At 45.6% G+C, this 19,875-nt stretch overlaps 1 protein-coding gene across 2 annotated transcripts in view; it reads left to right on the forward strand.

Annotated features, from left to right (window-relative positions):
- GNAO1 (G protein subunit alpha o1) overlaps window positions 1-19,875 on the forward strand; it is a 139,272-nt gene that overhangs the window by 28,720 nt on the left and 90,677 nt on the right. The window lies entirely within an intron of this gene.

Raw genomic sequence — 19,875 nt, forward strand, 5'->3', positions numbered from 1 at the left:
GTGTTTTACATGTCCTGGGAATCCATGCTATGTGAACGATGATACCTTGATTTTCCTATGGTCACTCTTCCTCTTCCCCTATGGAATCTCCACTCATTGTCTCTTATTCTATTTTCATGGATTTTGTAAACAATTGTTTTTGTTGTTTTCCCCTGTACCTGATTTTTTTTTTCCTCCTCTAAAACCAATTTTCTAGACATTTTGGGGCTTCTAATATGTTTCCTTCTGAAAAGATTTTTTTTTCCCCCTTTCTTCCCCCCATCCTGTTTTATTTAGCCCCAGGTTTTTGCAACTCTTTCAGCTTTGTTATCCTCTCCCAGCCTTCCCGGGAGGGGGCTGGAGCATACATCCCACTTGCTTTCCAAATGTTCACAAGAGTGTTTTGGAGGATGAGTGACTGACAGACAAACACCAGCTCCAAATTCTCTGAATGCTCTGTTACTAATAGCTTTATTCTTGTCAACACCGTAAGCAAAATAACCCCTGAAAGGGATAGGCCATATTTTTAGCCAACCTTAAACTCAGCTTCTAAAAAATAACTTTATGCTCAGCTGTCTGTCTCACTCCTTGGCTCTGTGTTCCCCAGTCAGATATTTAGAGGATGGCTTTTCGTGTTGGGGATGGATAATTAGACTCTTGGAAGCTTCATGCACCTGGCAGTGCCACAGAAGTGGGGCTCTGAGGCTGACCCACAGCTTGGAGCTGAGTAGGAAGTAGCAGGCAGGAGATGCTTATCTGGGACTTTGCTGCATATTTGGTGCCATGGCTTGGACCTGCACAAAGGGACCAAACAATGTGAAGTTTGAACCCAACCAAAACAAAGTGCTAACAAAGTATCAGGTTTCTACTCCACCTGCAGTCACCACCAAATTTAAAGCTTGATTATTTCAGTATATCTTGAAGGAGTTAGCATTTAAAACAGCTTAGGGAAGATAAATAAGGATGTTTCTGTGCTGGCCTTGGATATGCCTGACCTTGCCTTCCTTCTCTCTACTGGTTTTAGGACAAGCCAGATTAAGGAGTGATCTCTTTCAAACAGTCTTCAGTTTGTTAAGCTTGTAAACAACAGCAAGGGTGGAAACCATTGCAAGATGGATAAAGCTTAGAAATGCTGGCCAGGATTTCCTTGTGACATGCTGTAAGGAATGTGTGCTAGTTAACAGGGCTAATTCGTTTTGTGGGAGCTCCTTTCCTGATGCTCCATGCATTTCCTTTTCCAGGCAGGTGCCTGAGGTCCCCTGTTGCTTGCCAAGGCCACCACAGCCTTCAAACCACAGACCTGTGTGGGACATTATTGGAAGCAAGGAGGGGAACCTACCCCTGGGAGAAGGGACAGGGGTTTGGTCTCTCTATTCTGAGCCTGCTGTGAAAGCTCAGCATTGTTCCCCCAGCCAGGCACCCCACACTACCTGCCCTTGGATCAGCTGAGCTCCAGGCAGTGCTTTGACACCCAGCCAAGCTGAGAGCAATTCAGCTTGGCTCTGGCCTGTCTTCGTGCAGCACTTGGTGTCAACACATCCCTTGCTGAAGCGGGGCAGGAGCAGAGGCAGTGTGCTCAGCAAGGGTTTTGTTCTCACTACTCTTTTAGGCTGGAAGGAAGCCAGGGATCATCTGGGTAGGAGAGGCTGGTTTGTTGCTGATCAGTTCAGGATTTTTTTCCCCTGCTTTCTCACAAGGGATACAAACCAAAGAGACTTTTGCAGTGGCAGCATTAGAGGCTGCTGTGTTTGAAGTACTCTCATTCATTTGTAAGGGATGACTTGTTTATGGCAAAACAGCTCAGAAGCAATCATTAGGATAGAAATGGAAAGGTACATCTTTTTCTTTTATGGATTATCATCAAAGCTCTGAGTACAGTGGGGGGAGAAGCAAGACCACTAATTTAGAGAAACAAAGAGGGATTACAGAACTGAGTGTTGCTGTACCTGAACTTGGTAGTGAGAGATGCCATCAAAAACTATCAAGCAGCCTATAAACAGCACCTTGTAAGACATAGTGTTGAGCATAGAGTGAGTGTACAGTGGGTTTGTAAGTGCCCACACTGTTTTTATGTGCTTTCAAACAGTGCTATTCAGTGTTCCCATTCATGTTTGGTGTGGTAGTATAAGAGTACAACTCAGAATAAGATATAGCTCAGAAATGCTGGGTAAGAGCTGCAAGCGCTTCTGTGGACAGCAGGAGAAACAGTGCTGCTGAAACAGCACAGGAAAATCAATGAGGTAAAACTCAGAAACAAATATAAAGGTACTGCATTTAAGAGGAAGAAACTACATTATACCAGATTGCAATTGGGCTGCACCCAAGTTTAGCCAAGTTCTTATGTGGGTACGGTCTCTACCAAGCAGGAGCCATCTGAAAATAGACTCAGTGCTTCCGAGCCAAGAGCCCAGATCTAGGTGAATATAGCAAAGGAAACCCATCCTCACTGATTGTGGGAACTGTACCATTCCCTCTCTGTGAAATACCCTTTATCCACAGCTCTGCACAGGCATGGAGCAGAGCAGACACCCTTTCCCAAGCATACTCTGCTTTAAGGTGCCCCGGCTGCGCATCCGCTCAGGAGGAAAATGGCAAACCATGTCCACTGCTTATGGACAGACTGCTGGGAAGGCTTTTCTCTACAAACCAAGAGGCATCTTTTCTGCTAGCAGGGCTTTTGCTGTTCTTTTGGCAGTTTCAGCTGGATTTGGAAAATCCAGCCAGCTGCAGACTTTAAGACATTGTTTTAGGACAAGTCCTGTCAGGAGGAATGAGGCATTTTGATGGCGAGTCACTTAGGCGGTGACTGTCACATGTGCACAGGAGAGGCTATGTTTGCCTTTGTGCCTGCTGTCCTTTCTGTATCTGAAAAAAGCAGGAGCCAGTGCAGTGTTTTCCTTTGGCCATTCAGCATTGAGTGTACCAATAATAGCACAGTCACATAGTCAGAGTTTAGGGGAAGGGACTGTGTCCTCTTCACAAGGGACATGGCCCTAGCATGCTGGGAATGGTGTTGCTACTGACATAATGAACAGAATGTGATTGTCCTTAGCACTTTTCCCCAGTTCCCTTTGCTACCTCTGTGTGGCATGGGAATGTAAACGTAAAAGGCAGGTCAGAATTCATATGCAAAACTTCTCCTAGTTTAAGAGGAAAGGTCAGAACAAGTTTCTTCAACCTTCAAGAGTGATGGGGTGAGGGGCAGCCAGGTTCTCTCTTGTTTATTTCTATTTCAGCCCTAGCCCATGATAGTCACTGGGTCTAATTGGAATCCAGCCCTGCAGAATTAAGACATCTTCCTTCCCACAAATCAAGGAGAGATTGGAAAAAAGCACTTGGAGGATGGGGAGAGAGCTTTCAGGCTTCACAGGTTGGATAGGTTCATGATATGATGTAATTGATTGCATTGCAGGGAGTACCTTGGGAAGGCCCATCACTCTTAAATTTTTCAGTGAAGAAACCCCACACATGGCCACAAAAATACACATTCTCTTGTTTCATGGGACACCTGTCCTTTTTGTAGCACATACCTGAGACAGGACATGTTGCCCTGACCAATACAGAAAAGGAAGTTATATTGGAGGATGGTAGGGCAAATTTCTGTGCTAAAACTTAACTGACTTCCATGCTGCAGACCTCCAGCCAAAATCTCGGCTAAAGAACTGCCAGGTTGAGCAAATCTATGGAACCAAGTTTGTATGCAGGTGTGAATGAGCAGGAGGCCTCAGAAGCCAAATGATGAAAGTTCACTCAGTCAGAGACTTTGGCCATGGAGTTTCTTCCATGGATTCTTACCACAGGTTTTTTTTAATTTCTCTGACCAGTCTCAGGTTTTGTGCCTATTTTCTGTGTATCTTGCATCTGTTCCCTCGCTGTGTTTTTTTCTTGAGCATTTTTTAAGCTTGCTGCAAATCCAACAGCCCTCAAGTTCATGTTGAACTTCTGAACTTACCCTGTTAAAGTGGGTGCTTAATCAGGGAGGACAAGTCAAGCCAGCTCTAATTCTGATGATAGCAATTGTGCTTTTGGAAAATAATTGACAAACATTCTGCATTTAGACAAAGCTTGTCTAAGGGAGAGAGGACGTTTGTATTCTGCAACCCTGGTCTGCAGAGAGCCTGTGTTCAAGTAGGACATTTTAATAACATCCTTCATAGACAAGTGTTTTGCTTGGAACCCTTTTTTCCTCCCTCCACTCAGACAATTGTCAGAGAAGGGACTCATAGGGAACAAAATGGAATTACATCTATTCAGAAAATTAGAACAGCCTGCATTTCTTTCTTTCTGTGCTGAATTCATTACTAGGGGGCTATAATCTGCATTTTTTTGCCTGAAGTACACTCCCACTCTTACCTCTTCACAGCAATGCTGCTATTCTCACAGATAAACAGGTCCTCCCTGAATGGATTATAGCTTTCAGCCAAAGGCAGGCTGATGACAAGGGAAAAACAAACAAATGCATTCCCAGGGCCTGATCCAACTCTTCGGAAAGAAACTAGAGGCACTCAGAGATTTCAGCACAGTTTCTATCCAGCACTTAACAGCCCCTTTGCTGATGACTAATTGCACAGGGCCCAGGAAATTAGTGTAGCGAGGACTCAGCATTAAGTGCGTGTTTCCATCACCTGGCAGGCAGCTCAGGGGACCGAGCCCCTGGTCCCCAGCACAGCCGGGTCCGGTGGGGTCGGACACGCTGCTGCTCTCCGTGTGACAGGATTCCCTCTGCTGCCGCAGGTTTGCAAGGTTTTATGAAGCTCTGAGTTCCTGGGTGGACAAAAGGAAGGACCCAAATTGCCAAAGGCAGCTCCTGAAGGGAGTGGGGTAGCAAGAGGTGAAATGAGCCGAAATTGACATTAATATTCATGATTCGAGAAAAGGAGAGTGAGTAAAATAAGGAAATGAGGGGCAACTGAAAGAAAAACAAGCCAGAAATACGTATTTTGAGTTAGGAAGACACAGGGAGGGGACAAGAGAGATCTGAATTGAATGATCAGGAAATGGAATGTTGGTTTTGAGGCGGGAATAGTCCTCTGCGATGACTCTGTTCCCCCAGCCCTGATGGGGGGCCTGTCTGCCTCCTGCTCCCTCTCTGGTGGAGCTGTGTCACTGTGCTGTTGGTACATCCCTCCATCCCGGCTCTTCAGCCAACCAGGTTCCTTTCATTTCTCCCACTCAATTCTTGTGTGCCGCTGCAGCCAGGGACCAGTGCTTTCAGTAGTAATAGGCTCACTATTGCTTTGAATTAGGAGGACTTTTATCAGCCCACTGTTCCTGTAATTTACCGTGGTTTAGAGTGATAATGAGGATTTGGGTATGTAAAGAAACCCTAAAGTACACATGGAAATCAACACAAGGGAGTGCTACTCTGAGCCTTGGGCATTAGTGACTGTGAATGGGTGAGTGAGTGCTTAGCACAGGAAACCAAAACAGGAGAGACAAAAGCCACACATAATCTTCCTGGGCTGGGAAATGCTGTTTATCTTATTTGTTTAAATGACTGGAGAACAGAAAGCTTTTCTTTCCTTTTGTTGCTCGGTAGCTGTGTTACAGTTTAGCCTTAGCTGTGCACAGTTGCTTGCGAGGCTTTGGCAAGGAAACCTTCCTGGGCTGGTCCTGTGTGGGACTGGGAGGTGGTCCCGGAGTCCTGGAACCGTGGGCATGAGTCCAGGGCCCCACCACAGAAACCAAAAGAATCGAAAGACTCATTTCAGTGCTATTATGTCTGTGGAACCATAACTGAAAAACAAGGGGAGGGGAAGTTCTTTAAGATTAATGTTATTTTTGGGTAAAAAATCCGAAATGTTTTTTTTGTCAGGGATGGTTTGTAGCAGCAAATGTAATCTGTGGTCACAAATACTCCTGCCAGTGGATATGCACCCTTTGAGTGGACAGTGGCATAATTGCATGTGCAAGTGGGGTTGGAAGCACACTGGTTTGCTACCAGATTCTACAGCAGTGCAAATCGTTTGTAACATTCTTGGTACTCAATTAGTGCCCCCCTCTATAATTTCAGAAGCCTCATTCTAAGCCAAGGGGAGGAAACACATCAGGCCTGTTATTTCTGCTGGCAACACTGGTACTAAAAATAACTGTGTGAATGACATTGTGGAAACTGTTTTTGAGTTTGTCAATACATTTTGACTGGACAGCACGAATTATTTCTAAGGGATTAAATGTGTTATGCTATGGATTATTATTCCTAGAGAATTGGTGAAAGCCTTATTGCCCAAGATCCTCTAAAGGAAGGATTTAGGAATGAAGAGGAGGGAACAATCTTCCATCATGCCCGATATTCTGAGGGATGTGGGGGTCCCTGAGAGGTATCAGTGAAGAACAGCAATAGAAGTTTCACTTCCATCAGTTGGATGAAAGAACCTCAAGGCCAGTCTGTTTCCTGGGTTTTCTCAGGGGACCTTTGACCCGGTCGCAGGCTCTTATTGGGGCATTAGTTGGAATAAATGGGATTTCCAGCTCTCCAGTTCCCAAGCAGAGACACCTGTGACAATCCTTCCCAAAGTGGGGATGGGCCCGTCCCCCCCTCCTGCCTTGCCCAGCCGTGCCAGGGCAGCAGCAGCATTCAGCGTGAGTTATTCCGTTTAACACTGTCAATTGATTGGTTAATGAGCCACTTGTTTGCCGAAGGTTACTCAGCACTATTGCCTCTGCTCATAGATTAGGTGCTGCTTTTTATCATGCATTTCTCCATATTCTGTAGGTGGTTAATCTGTTACATGGATATTAGTAAGCCACAATCACCCTGTATAAAGGGGGCATTGTCAGGGCTATTAGATACTAAATCAGCACTTCCTTACCTATATTCCCTAAGTTTAGATCAGTGTTTCGTTTGTTTTCTTCCTGCCCACATCCCCCAAAGGGCAGAGGTGCCCCCAGCTCATCTCCCCAGACCAACAGTAGTAAATCTGGGAGCAGTTCCTTTTCATGGGACTAAGGGTGAGAGGAGGAAAGCCTGGCCAGAGAGGGAAGAGAAGGTCTTTGCTGTTTGGAATGCTTGAAAGCTTTGAGAAACAAATGAGTTGTCCAAGTTTTCCTAGATAGGTTTTGGAAAAACAGAAGTGTACAACATCAAAATGGCTCATCATCCAAATAGCAGCAGTGCACCCACTACGTGGGTGGGAAGAGAGAGTCAAAGAAGTCTATGCTCATTAAACCTCAGCCTCTCTGAATCTAATCAAACCTCTCCAGAAGGCAGTAATCTTTTACACTGGAGACAGTAAAATAATACTAGAGATAAGCTTAAACTCTGATCATCAGATGTGGAATAAATTTATTACAGTGCAGATTTACCATATCTAGATGGATGCTTTATAAGACGGTTCAAACAGTCACTTTGAACAGCCTTGCATCTTCTCAGGTACTCTTGGGAGAGTGTTACAGGCAAATTTGCAAATTAAATCAATAAGGAATTTTTCAATTGAAGATGAGGACATGGGGGATGACAAAGACTGATGAAAGCAGTAGGAGGAATATACTCATGCTCTGAGGTGTTTGCTGCAGCGGTCACTTCCCAGTGTAATGGGCAAACACATTTTCACATCTGTTTAGATGTGGCTCTGCTCTCAGCTGTGGTGTCTCCTGGAAAGGCAATGGGTGCCTGAAGCAGAATGAGTCTGTACCCCAGGGGCAGCTCCTTGCACTGTTGCATCTGCTGCTCCTGCAGGGTCTGGGGGCTAGCAGGCAGTGCCAGCAGGAGGGGCTGGGGTCCCATGGCTGGCTGGGCTCAGATGGTTGGTTGGGTTCCCATGGCTGGTTGGGCTCCATGGCTGGTTGGGCTCCATGGCTGGTTGGGCTCTGATGCCTGGTTGGGCTCTGATGCCTGGTTGGGCTCCATGGCTGGTTGGGCTCCATGGCTGGTTGGGCTCTGATGCCTGGTTGGGCTCCATGGCTGGTTGGGCTCCATGGCTGGTTGGGCTCTGATGCCTGGTTGGGCATTGATGGCTGGTTGGGCATTGATGCCTGGTTGGGCTCCATGGCTGGCTGCTGTCCCCAGAGGACTGGCTGCTGTCCCCAGAGGATCACTTACCGGCAGTCTCCGCCTTGGTTCTTGGTAGTGCCGGGCTCCTGGGGCTCCCATTAACAAAGAACGGGCCTGGGAAGGAGAACTTAAGTGCTGGCCTGGCTCTAAGCCAGGCTTTCAGCAGGAAGAGTCTGGCCAGGGTACCCCAGATGTTTGATTCTTGATCACTCCTTTCTCTGCTGGCAGGAGCTGCTGTGCCAAGAGCTGACATGAAACTCTAGCAAAGTGCAGGGACCTGTGCCTTACCCAGAGAGGGTGTGAGAGGTGTGCCTGGGGCACAAGGGAACCCTACAGATCCCATCAGGGTGTCTGAGTCACCAGGGATGCATGAGAGCTGGTGTGCTTTTTGCCAGTGGCCAGCCCTTGCTCTGCTGATTTTGTAGGAATTCTCCTGGTCAGAACTCTGTCCTTCTCTCCTGCTGCCACTGGGAGGTCACAGGACAGCACTTGGATCTGGTTACACAGTGCCAGCTCACTCTGCAGAGCAAGGACAAATAATTATTTGTGATCTTTTGGCACTGGGTGCATTCATTGTGCCATATGTCTGTATTCTTCCTCTGCTGGCATCACCCACCTCCCAGTTCCACCCCGTGCCCCAGAGCCTCACATGACAGCTCTGACTGGCTGTCCCAGCTCAGAGAGACACAGAGGACACCAGAGCAGGTGTCCTCTGTGCCAGGAAATGCCATGAGACACTGAGGATGCCCAAGGTCTTCGAATCCTCTTTTAAACAGTATCGTTGGAATAGGTTGGCTGAAAAGCTTGGAAAAACTGGAAAAAACTGTTCTTTCATCTTCCTCACAGCAGTTTTAGGTGGGAGACTCAGTGCTGATGTGGGGCCTTCCCCCATTGCTACAGGTAAGGATGTCTGGGGGCATGTGCTGAGTTAGACCAGCCCAGGCCTTGTCCTTCACTGGTATTTTCTCAACATCCGCTGCATCTGAGAACCACTGAAGGGTTATTTGCAGCCTTGTGGCAGGTGTCAGGGAAAAGCTGTAAAAGCTGTGCATTTGTCTTCCTTTCAGATAACCTGTTCTCTGAGTACAAGTGTAGAAGTTATGATTCAAATATATCCAAATGCATGTAATTAACCACAAGTGCAACACATCTCCTTCCTGCTGTGAAATCTTATTAGCAGTGTGGGCAGAATCCTAAAATACTGTATCTGTCAGGTTTCAGCTCAAATTCTTCAGCTTGGAAAGCCTCAGTGAGCAGACCTGAGCAGGCAGGCTGGGAGAGCTCAGAGCCATGACCTGGCATTACTGAGCACAGGGGCCCAAAGCAAGTTCTCACTACCCGTGCTCCATCAGAGCCAGGCTCCAGCTGCAGGCAGACTTCCATGGGCTCCAGTAAACACAGACAGCAGAAACTTTGCAGCCCCACTGTAAGAAATAGCAGAGTTAGACAGGCAAGGTTGGGGTTCTGCTGCCTGCAGGAGTGACAGAGGCCAAACTGCTGTTCCTCCATCCACGACTTGTATCTCATCTACAGCAGACATCCTCATTTTGACTGCAAAATTTTCCAGTGATGGAGGATCCATTGCAGTCTTCAGGGATTTTTCCCAGCAGCCAGATCCTCTCCCTCGGCCTGTGCTCTGTGGGGTGTGGTGTGATGCTTGATTACATCCTCTCAGAGAAAGGCAGCACATTGCAGAGCTGGGAACACCATGACTCAAAAATCTCTCAGCTGAGATTAGTGGAGGCTAATGTCAGCTTGGCAGCACACCCAGGGGCTTGTGGCAAGCACAGTGCTCAGAGATGGAGCCCCTGAGCTGTAATTGTGCCAGAGAAGATGGACAGGATACAAGGAATGCCATAATCGCTCTTTCCAGAATTGATTCCTTCTCAGCTTAACATGTTGAAACATCAAAAGTACTGAAAAACCCCCATCTGCCACCAGACCTAATCAAACACATCAATTATTGCTTCAGAAAGACAGTTGCTGCTAGATTTGATATCCCAAAAAAAGCAAAGCTGCTTTAAAGCATCTTTTTATTTTAGCTGAGTGTTTTCATGACAGCACACAATTCCTAATGAGCACTAATACAACTAGGACACACAGAAAAATATGTCAACTGTGCAAAGATCAGCTCCAGACACAGAAGAGAACTCTGAATGCCAGTGGATTTCAGTGGAAGGAGGGGCTTTGGAAGCCAGGTTTGTTGCATTAGGTTGAGGAACCAGGTACATTCTACCAAAGCCTTGCTTTGATACACTGAGAGAATCATACACTCATTCTTGATGTCTGGGTGAAATACACAGGGTTGGTCTTCTATTGTGGGTTTTGGTGGTGGTAGTGGATTGTGAGGATGAGGTGCATGGGGCAGTGAAGAGACTGTGCATGCCTCTTGTTTCCTCTGTTGTCCACAGAATATTTGGTTATGGAGAGCAACATCTGAAAAGGTTTTGAAAGGCAAAGTCACCTTGCAGCTTCAGATGAGGCAGATGGGAAACCAAAAATATTATTTAGGTTTGGGCAGTAAAACTGACATTGAACCCATTTGCTTCGTTTTTCAGGCTTTGATGATAGTTAATGACAGCTTACAGAAGTTGTAAGTGATCTAAAAAAGCCATAAAAAGCTGCTTTGTGTCCTTGTTCAGGGGATGAATTTAACAAAACCATTATGGGGCTTTAAAACACTATTTTGACTTTCTAGAACCAGCTGTGGGATGATGCAGCTGCAGTTGGATCCCCCTTGCATCTAAGAGAACATTTAAGAGGATTAATCCAAATAATTTTAATTCAACAAAATGACCTTATGTAACATTACCGAGGAATTAATGAGAATTCTCTCATGTGGGTCATCACCAGCCCAGTGGATTTTTTTCCCTGAGGGATCTCATTGGTCTCAGGCAGAGCATGGACAAAGTAGATTGAGTATGTGGCACATTGCATGGGATGAGACAATAAGTCACTCGGAGCAGGAACACTTTTTCCTTCACTGAATTATTATTTGGGAATGCACAACAAAGAATGCAGCTGTCAGCCTCCTCTGGTGCTATTTGAAACCCTTTTGGCTTCAAGGCTTTTTCCACAGAAAAATGCAATCTCATCTAATGCAAATGCTGCTGCAGGAATCTGTGTAGTCCAGCTGTCTTTTTTTAATCGAAAAAAGTCCTGATCTAATTGTTTTTGACTGTGTTTCTTTGCTGTTCTTACTGAGCCGAGCAGGATGCATATTAAAACTAATTAGGTCCATGTAGGGTATTCAATATTTGATCTTAATATTAAAGGCCCCAGGAGAGGGTACATTATCAAAGTTAACTGACTGCAAATTTCAGTAAAACCAAACAATGCCAGTGGCCTGACATTGCATAAAACCCAAGTCTGTGCTGCTCCCAGCTTTGTGCAGGACATGGGGGTCAGGGGCAGCCTCTGCCTGCACCCTGCTTCCACCCTCTGCTTCCCATCTGGGCAGATCTGCCTCTCAGGAGCAAAAGAAACTGATTTGGAGCAGGAAAAGGAGGGTCTGTGTGTGGCTTCTGTATTAGCGAATGTGCTGGGTTTTTCTTCCCCTGGCCACACCCCTATAGTGCCATCCCCTATTTGTGCTGTAGGGGAAGGTCTGAGGTTTAGGCTGGGGACTGAGCTGGGCACTGAATCCCTGCAGCTCCATGCTGGGAGTCAGATCCTGTGCCTGTGTGCATCAGTGTGCCTCCCCCAGCTAGCCCATAGTCTGGCCCTCACCAGAACCAGCAGCTCCCAAGAAAGGAGGAGCTCATTTATGGTCATTAACACTTGGGAGCAGGATGGTGCATCTGGGTACCAGAACTCCTCTGGGGACCAGTGGCCAGAAATCTCTGCAGGGAAAAACTTGTTCAGTTGCCTCAGGTGGGTTAAAGCACTGGTTTGGTTGACTGTGCAGAATTAGGCTTGGTGTGGGCAATGCTTATTGTCACAGGTAAGCCATGGGACAAGAGGAAATGGCCTCAAGTTGAACCTGGAGAGGTTTAGATTGGCAATTTAGAGGAATTGAAGGGGTTGTCAAGCACTGGAACAGGCTGCCCAGGGAAGTGGCAGTCACCATCCCTGGATGCATTTAAAAGATTTGTAGATGTGGATGTGACATTTGGGGACCTGGTTTATTGGTGGAGTTGGCAGTGCTAGGGTCAGGGTTGGATTGGATGATCTTTGAGGTGTTTTCCAACCTAAACAATTCTATGATTTTCCTGACTTTGTAGTGTTAAATTCCAAAGGATGATTACCTCCCTATTGTGTTGGGAGGAGTACTAGCACAGTAGCTGGCTTTGCTCTGCCTGCACAGCCTTGCCTTCTTTTGAAGTATCAGGACTAGTGTCTTTCATTCATCAACACTAATTAATTACTTTCAGGATGCAGTAGACTGTTTACGCTCTTGAAATTGTTTTATACACACACTTAAAAACAAAGTATTTCACTCCACTGCTTCCTGTTGAAAATGTAAATGCTGAAACAATCTTCACACTGCACAGATGGGAAGGTCATTGGTGCATCCCAAATGTGGGGTGCCAAAGCCAACCCAACACCCCAGTCCAGTGAAGGACACATAGCAGGAACCTCAGCATGCAGTCCAGGAAATCATCTCTCATTTCAGCTACAGCATTCAGCTGAAGCAGGGATCACCACTCAAGACAGCCCAAAGACAAAATTAGGCATTGATGCAGAACTCAATTAAAAAATAATCATAATAATTAAAAGAAAACTAAGAGCTACTTCCAAACACCCACAGGGCTGCAGGGACACAGCACCATCTTGGGAGTGCTGTACATGGTTCTAGTTTAGGGCTATATTATACTGGAAATTAAGAGTATTCTGCAAATATTTTATGCACCTGAAAACAACCTGAAATCAAAGGTTTTGGGGAAGATGCAGTATCTGACTCTTGTATGTCTGGAAGCTAATCATTGTTGGCTCAATAGCCACTTGTCTACAGACAAAAATAAGATGGTAGCAATGTAGATTCTGAGCAGACACAAGAGAGTTTCTTCTAACATCATCTTCAAGCTTTTTGGCCAGCAGTTAAGGTGCAGCAGCACATGGCTGGCTCTAAAGAGACTGCATGAAGGCATCAGAGGCACTTACAGGCATTAGGCACAAACTGAAGTGCCTTAGAGCAGCAAGAATGCTTCTGCCTTGTACAGGTCTGTGAAACTTCTGCAATTGATTTGGGTAAGCTTGGCCATTTCCAGGGCTGTAGATTTTGGCAGCATTTCAATCGCCTGATGGATTTGCTTATTTTTTAACGTGAACCATCTGGTTAGTTAGAATAATATCCTTGCATGCAAGAAATACTTTGGTGGTAAGAATTCAGTTTTGAGTGACCCAAAGGTATTTCCTCCAGAAAGGAGATTTTCCCCAGCTGGGTGTCTATCACAGGCCTTCATCAGTATTTCTTGGACCAGTGTTAAAAGTCCAGGTTGAAAAAATTATGCTTTTTAAAATGAGCTCCATTTGCAGTTTTTAGATGACCCTGGCTAAGGAAGTTGGTTTTCTTTTTTTAAAAAAAGAGCATGTAGGCAAACAGTCATCTTAATTTTCATCTCAGAGAATTTCTTGTGGGAATAGGATGTACAGCATGTCATCCTAGCGCAGCTGGGGGGAAGAAGAATGAGAATTTAGAGAGATTTGCGCCCTGTCACAGAGGTTGAACTGTGCCTTTGCAGTCTTTGAACACAAGGTCATGGGCATCTGCGTTGATTTAGTTTAACATAATCCAGGAGTTTTTAATCGCATTTCAGGCTATTAAATGAGTGAGAAGAGAATCACTGGAATTTAGCTTCATAACTCCCCTGTAAACAAAGTTTTTAACCTCATATCAAGATAAAAATAAATTTAAAGTAGCTGATTAGCTGGAGATTTTCCATCAGAATTTGATCATCCTTCTCTCTACATATTAAAGGCAGATTTTGTGCTGTTTTTCCCCATTTGCAAACAAAGATTGCAGAGTTTTCTTCAGAATTAGAATTTTTCTTTTGACTCAAGCTCTGCCCAGCCCCACCAGAATAACCTGCCTGATTCTGGGTAGGAGACAGGAAAGATTATTTTTGAAAGAAAAAAGGGGGAAGAAGGGAGGGGATAAAAATCAGAAAAGTTCGCTGAGCAAAAATAGATTTTGTGACGTGTGTTCGTTCCAAGATTCCCCATCTAAAATCCATCGTGGATCAGTCTATACCATAAATGTGAATGTACTGATGGGACTCAACAGCCTGAGCAAAAATCTGTCTGTGGACAAATTCTCTGTTGTCCCAGTAATGCCACCTCCATTCTGCCATGGCCCTCCCTTCTACACAGCATTTTACACCCACCAGCATCATCTCACACCCTTTGCATTGTCCCACAGTGTTGTGTGGACTTGGAACACTGCACAGACCTGAGGTGGAAGGAGATGCTGCTGAGGATTCAGAGCCACCCAGGCTGGAGGGAACCTGCAGGTGCCACCAGGGTGGTGCCACTGCCAGCCCCAACCAGCTCAGTGCCCCAGAGCCCTGAGAGATGAAACTCCTTGCCAAGGCACAGGGCTCTGTAGGAAAGCTATGCAATGACCTTTAAATTCCTTAATTTGTCCAGGTGAAGGTGAGGAGCAGGTCTGCTTTTATAGGAACTGGACCGTTCATCTGTAAGGTATTTGCTTGTGATACACTTTGACTGTAATAATCTCCTGGTGATTTCTTGCCTGGTTTTATTCAAACAAATCACTGTAATTGTAGGGATGTGCATTGATATGAGAAAACTTCATTCAGCTGGAAACATCTTGCTGATTGAAAGTAAATCATCTTAGGTAAAACAGAAACAGTATGGGTTTTATTTTCTCTGGTAGGCAGTTGGAAGTTTATAAGTATGTCTTTCACAGTGATGCAGACAGTTTGAAGCCACACAAAGGTCCCTGAATTTTGCAGGAAATATTTCAGAGGCATTGGCTTGAGGTTTTGGAGTGATGACAAAGGGCAGGAGATGAGACAGGGCTGTGTCAGTTGGGGCATGAGAATCTGCATGTGAAGCTGTGAAAAGGATGAAGGCTGCTGAGCACTGGAAGCAAGAGGGGGAATCCACAAATCTCCACTGCTGAGCATGCCACTCCCTCCTTCTGGCCCAAAAAGGACAAGTTTAGGAAGGCTAAATGCCTTCAGGTCAGCCATGTTGAAGGAAATTCTTAGTGCATACTTATAGGCGCCATCTCAGGAATACAAACACTTCTCCTTGAGAGCTCTTGCAGGGCAGGTGAGGCACCAGAAGACAGGGAAAAAATGTAAACATGGTGCCTCTTTCTAAATATAGAGGGAGAAAAGAGGAGTAAGAATTATAGACCAGTCAACTTCTAGAAGCTTTCAAGAGAATTGAGCTATCAATCATGTAATTTGCAACCACCTAGGAGATAAAAAGGGAGATGAGTGACATACAGCATGGATTATACAAAATTAGGCATGTTAAACTAGTCTCATTTGATTTCTCAGCAGAAGTAGGAGAGCAATAGTTGGTGCCATATCTAGATTTTAGGAAGGGTTTGTCAGAGTTCCACTGGATTTTTAAAAAGTGACCTGGAAAAATAGTGCAGATAAACCATTCCAGGTCTTACACAAAAATGGGTGAGTAGTACAACTCATTCCCAAAGTATACAGTTATCAGTGGCTCGTGGTCAGAGCAGAGGACTCTGTCAGCCAAGAATCCTCTGGAGTCTGTGTCAATTTCTTTTTAAATTTTCATCAGTGAAGAATGGATGGAAATGCATCATTACTTACCCCTGGCAGTGATATGGAGCTGGTAGAGGTGCTTCAGCACATCAGAGGATAAACTTTACAGCTTCAAATGATCTTGGCAGACTGGAGATGTGAGGACTGGTCTAGTCTGGGGCACTGTACCTGCTTGAGAAGGTGTAGGGAAGTGTCAGTGTGTTGACTAAAGCTGGCTCAGGTTGGAAGGGCTGGAAGGAGAGCACCAGAATAGCTTGGCTGAACTGATGGATGGGAATGACGATGACTGTGGCCTCTGCTCCAGAAGGTTTTCAGGATGATGGACAAGTGTTTCCCTCAGGAGTGACCAGGCAAAGTGGCTCCTTGCTGGAATCAGCCCCCAGCTGAGCTGCAGCCCCAGTGCCCTGGTGGGCCCTGTTCAGAGCATTGTCCCACAGCCACAGGGGCCCTGGTGTCAGCAGGGACAGCACAGAACCATCTCTGGCTTTGCCCTCTTGGTGCAGTGGTTGTGGAGTGAAAGGCTGAAGGCACGTAAGTGCTTTGTTGAACAGAGGCCAAAGCAAGCTGCCACGCAGAATGCACCCCCTGTTTCCAAGTATTTCATTTATTTTGTAATTAAGCAATAATTGCTGAGGCACTGGGCACTTTAGGATTAATGACTTGCTGGGGGATGGCAGTAGATCTGATCTGCAGTGCAACCGTTTTCTCCAGCAAATACCTGCTTGTTACTGCCATTCTGAAATGAGTACAACAACACAACCTGCCAACATATGGGCTTTGCTGTTAGCAGCTGAGGGATGGGGAGCAGGCATTAATGGGTACCTTAGGCAATCAGGTTGCTTCAGTTGTCTCTCACCATTCCATTCAGAGCACAGTGTTTTATTAGTCACTTGGTGAATGAAATGGCTTTTTAATTGCTCAGAATCACTTTTTTAAATTACAGCACTTTATCCCCCCTTTACAGCCCCTGGGAATCCTCTTTAATCCCTTTTCTTCCTTTGTCCTGGAGAGAACCAGTTCTAGTGTGGCAGAGAGGAATCTGCCTGCAGCACTTACCTTTGAAATTTGGACACTGGGAAAAATATATGCCATTTAGAAAACAAGAGATTTCACCTTTTTGGTGCTGAAAACCTTCTGGTCCCATAATTTGCAGGTTGATTAAGGAGTAGCCTACCCTGCCTAAACCAGTAAAGACTTTACAGTCTTGGCATGCTGCTCACTTCAGTTAGTTCCTACACCTGTATGTTTTTAATGGTCAAGCTCACCACAGCACACAGACCCCACTGCTTCTTGTGTCCTGTGCCACCAGGAGCTGGCTCAAGCCATGTCCTACAGCAAGATACCTCCCAGGAGTAGTGCTGGGGCTTTAAATGTCCTCCAGACAGTAAAGCACAACAGCAGGTGAGAGGAAAGGTGTATCCCAAAGAGGTGAGTGGCAGCATGAATGTTCCCAAAGCACTGTGGAAAAAGCTGCTACAGGGTTGGAGCCATCACATCATCAAGGCAAGCAAATGGAGAAACCCTTGTGAAAAGCATAAAGGACAATAAAGCAGTTTACAGTGTCCTAGCAGGCTTTGGAACAGGAGTCAGGGGGGATTTGCTCACTCAAATATTAGGTAATGTGCTCACTGCACGGTTAATTAATCCATAGGTACTTCCCAGAGCAGAACTTCCATACTGGCATCCACAGTGCTGCTTTCAGTCTCCACGGCTGCCTTCTAGAGAGATTTCAGGAACAATCAGGGTGTTTTCTCTCTGCCCCCTTTAAAAGTAACAGTTTTATTTCTGTGTTTGAGTGACAGCAGTGTTGTTACCCCGCCACAATTGTGTTCACTGAGGGATCCCAGAGCCACTCTCCATCCTTAATTCTGCCCCTTCAGCACAGGAATCCCTGTTACTCAATAGAGAACTTATGGGCTTGGAGTATTTAGAAGTGAAAATGTCAGTAATCAACTTCATGGCACAAAGCTAAAAATGGTTTAGACTCTGGTGAAGACCAGAAACCAAAGCTCACCTCTTTCCCCATACAGCCGTTCAGCCCTCTTTTTGCCTTCTGAATTCCTGAGTTGATGCCTGTCAGTAAAAGCCAGACACAAATCTTGCTTAAGCTGTGGGATCACTCCCATCTCCTCCATCCTGACCAACAGCTGGACCAAACAAATTTCAGCAGCATCCTCTTGAGGCCATTACACTGCCCTTTGTGCCTGTCCTCACCCTTTCTTTCTCCCCCATTATGTTTCCTTCCCTTAGTTCCTCAAAACCCAGCATTTAATCTTGCTTGCCCCAAAATCCAGCTATGAGCCAACCGTCCAGAAAAAATGAATTATTCCTGGTGATGCTTTTATGAAATGCCTGCCTGCCTCCCATGGGACCCCTGCTCTGCTGTGCCTTGTGCTGTCATGCTCAGAGCTGGGAGGAAGAGCTGCTGCACAGTCTCTCTTGAATTCAAACAGAATTGATGCAGATCCTTTTGCCTTGTGCCACCCATAACTCTTTGTGTTGACTGCTCCTTTTGGCAAAGAACACGTTTCCCAGAAGTTCAGCAACTTGTCTGGGTAACAGTAAATGATCCATGAGAACCAGTGCTGATACATGGCTCTGCTGCCCCACCTCCTTCCCATCACTCAGATGCCATTGTTCCAAACCTCACCACAATCACTGGATTCACAGGAAATAAAAGCTACAGAGTACAAGATCTGCTGTTGCCCATAACTCCATTAAAATCAAAACAAGCTATTGAAATTTTTTGTGCAAATTGTCAAGTCTGGATTTACTAAGTCAGAAAGATTTTCATCCACCTCTGTTCTCCTCAGCTTAGGTGAGGGGAACCAGCAGCCCCCTGTGCTGTTTCCAGCACACCAGCACCATTTGCCTTTGCTGGAGGGTACTCAAGCAGAGGGCTCTGCCCAGTTCCTCAGATCAGTAGCTTAAAAATATCCTGATCACCAGGATTCAAATCAAGTGATTTGAATTATTGTCTGTCTGAGGCTGTCTTTGCTTGTAGTCCTTTTTTTTCCAAGACTCAGGGGTTGTTGAGCAGCTCCTCCCAGGAGCTCAGTGTTCAGTGTTGAGTAAGCAAAGGTTGAGGTGGGGACAGCAGAGAGTCAGTCACTTGTGTTAGAAAACCTTTTTGTGAGCTTCACATCAGGGGAAGGAGATCTCTGTTTTGGTCAGCATGTTTCTAGCAGCCTTGTTCTTGGTGTAGTCATCTGTTAATAACTCTGGGCTGGCATGCAGCCCCATTCTCCATCCCAGCACTGGATCCATTGCAAGCTCTCAGTGTGAGCTACTGCTCCCTCTGTCCCAGGGGATGCCAGCACTTGTTGGGACCTTTGATGTTGTGTATCTGATTTAGAAAAAAAGGAATCAAAAATCCTGTTACAGAAAGGGTGCTAGGTTTCATCAGAGACCAGATCTGTCACTGAAGGACCCTCTGTTGTCCAGTGACATCTGAGGATGAGCAAACAAGGATTTCATTTTAGCTAAGCAGATGCTCTCTTCTGACATTTAAGACATAACTTATGTCTTCACTGGGAAGAATTATTGTCAAACACAATTAGTTCTGCAGATCCTAGCTGGTTTTGGAGACACATCCAGACTTAGTTCTGGAGTTACTTAGAGGTGAATAAATTACAGGAGTCAGTCTCCTGACCTAAGCAAGAGACTGAAATAACTTGCTCCATCATATAGTTCCTTTGCATAGTTTAATAGAGACCATTGCACAGCGCATCCAGCACACAGAGCTGGTGGACTGTGGGTCACATTCCCATCTTGTTTGGGGAAGGGATAACATAGCATTCCTTGAAAGCAAAAAAAAATCTCAGCAATTTTTCTAAAGGAGAGAGAAGGAGGGAGGAGAAGGTGTGGAGGGTAAGTATTTTAAGTGCTTCATAACTAAGACACTTCCCCCATCCATGCCTGAGTCCCCACGTGTACAGGGATATTTCTACTCTGGTCCCTTTTGTAAGATATCCCTGAAGTTATTATGAAAAGGACTAGACAAGAACTAGATGGTTTCTATCACTTGTTCCAGTGGTTAAGATCTGATCTGATGGTCATTTGTCCATGTTGAACATATTTCCATAGACCCTGACTGGGAAGGTAATGTAGGACCTGGAAGCCTCCCCCCTGTGACAGCTGAGCATGTGAACACGAGGTGCTCCAGGCTTCAGCATTTTCAGTTCATTTGGGAAG

The sequence above is a fragment of the Ammospiza caudacuta genome, chromosome 13 (assembly GCF_027887145.1).
Source record: "Ammospiza caudacuta isolate bAmmCau1 chromosome 13, bAmmCau1.pri, whole genome shotgun sequence".
NCBI lineage: Eukaryota > Metazoa > Chordata > Aves > Passeriformes > Passerellidae > Ammospiza > Ammospiza caudacuta.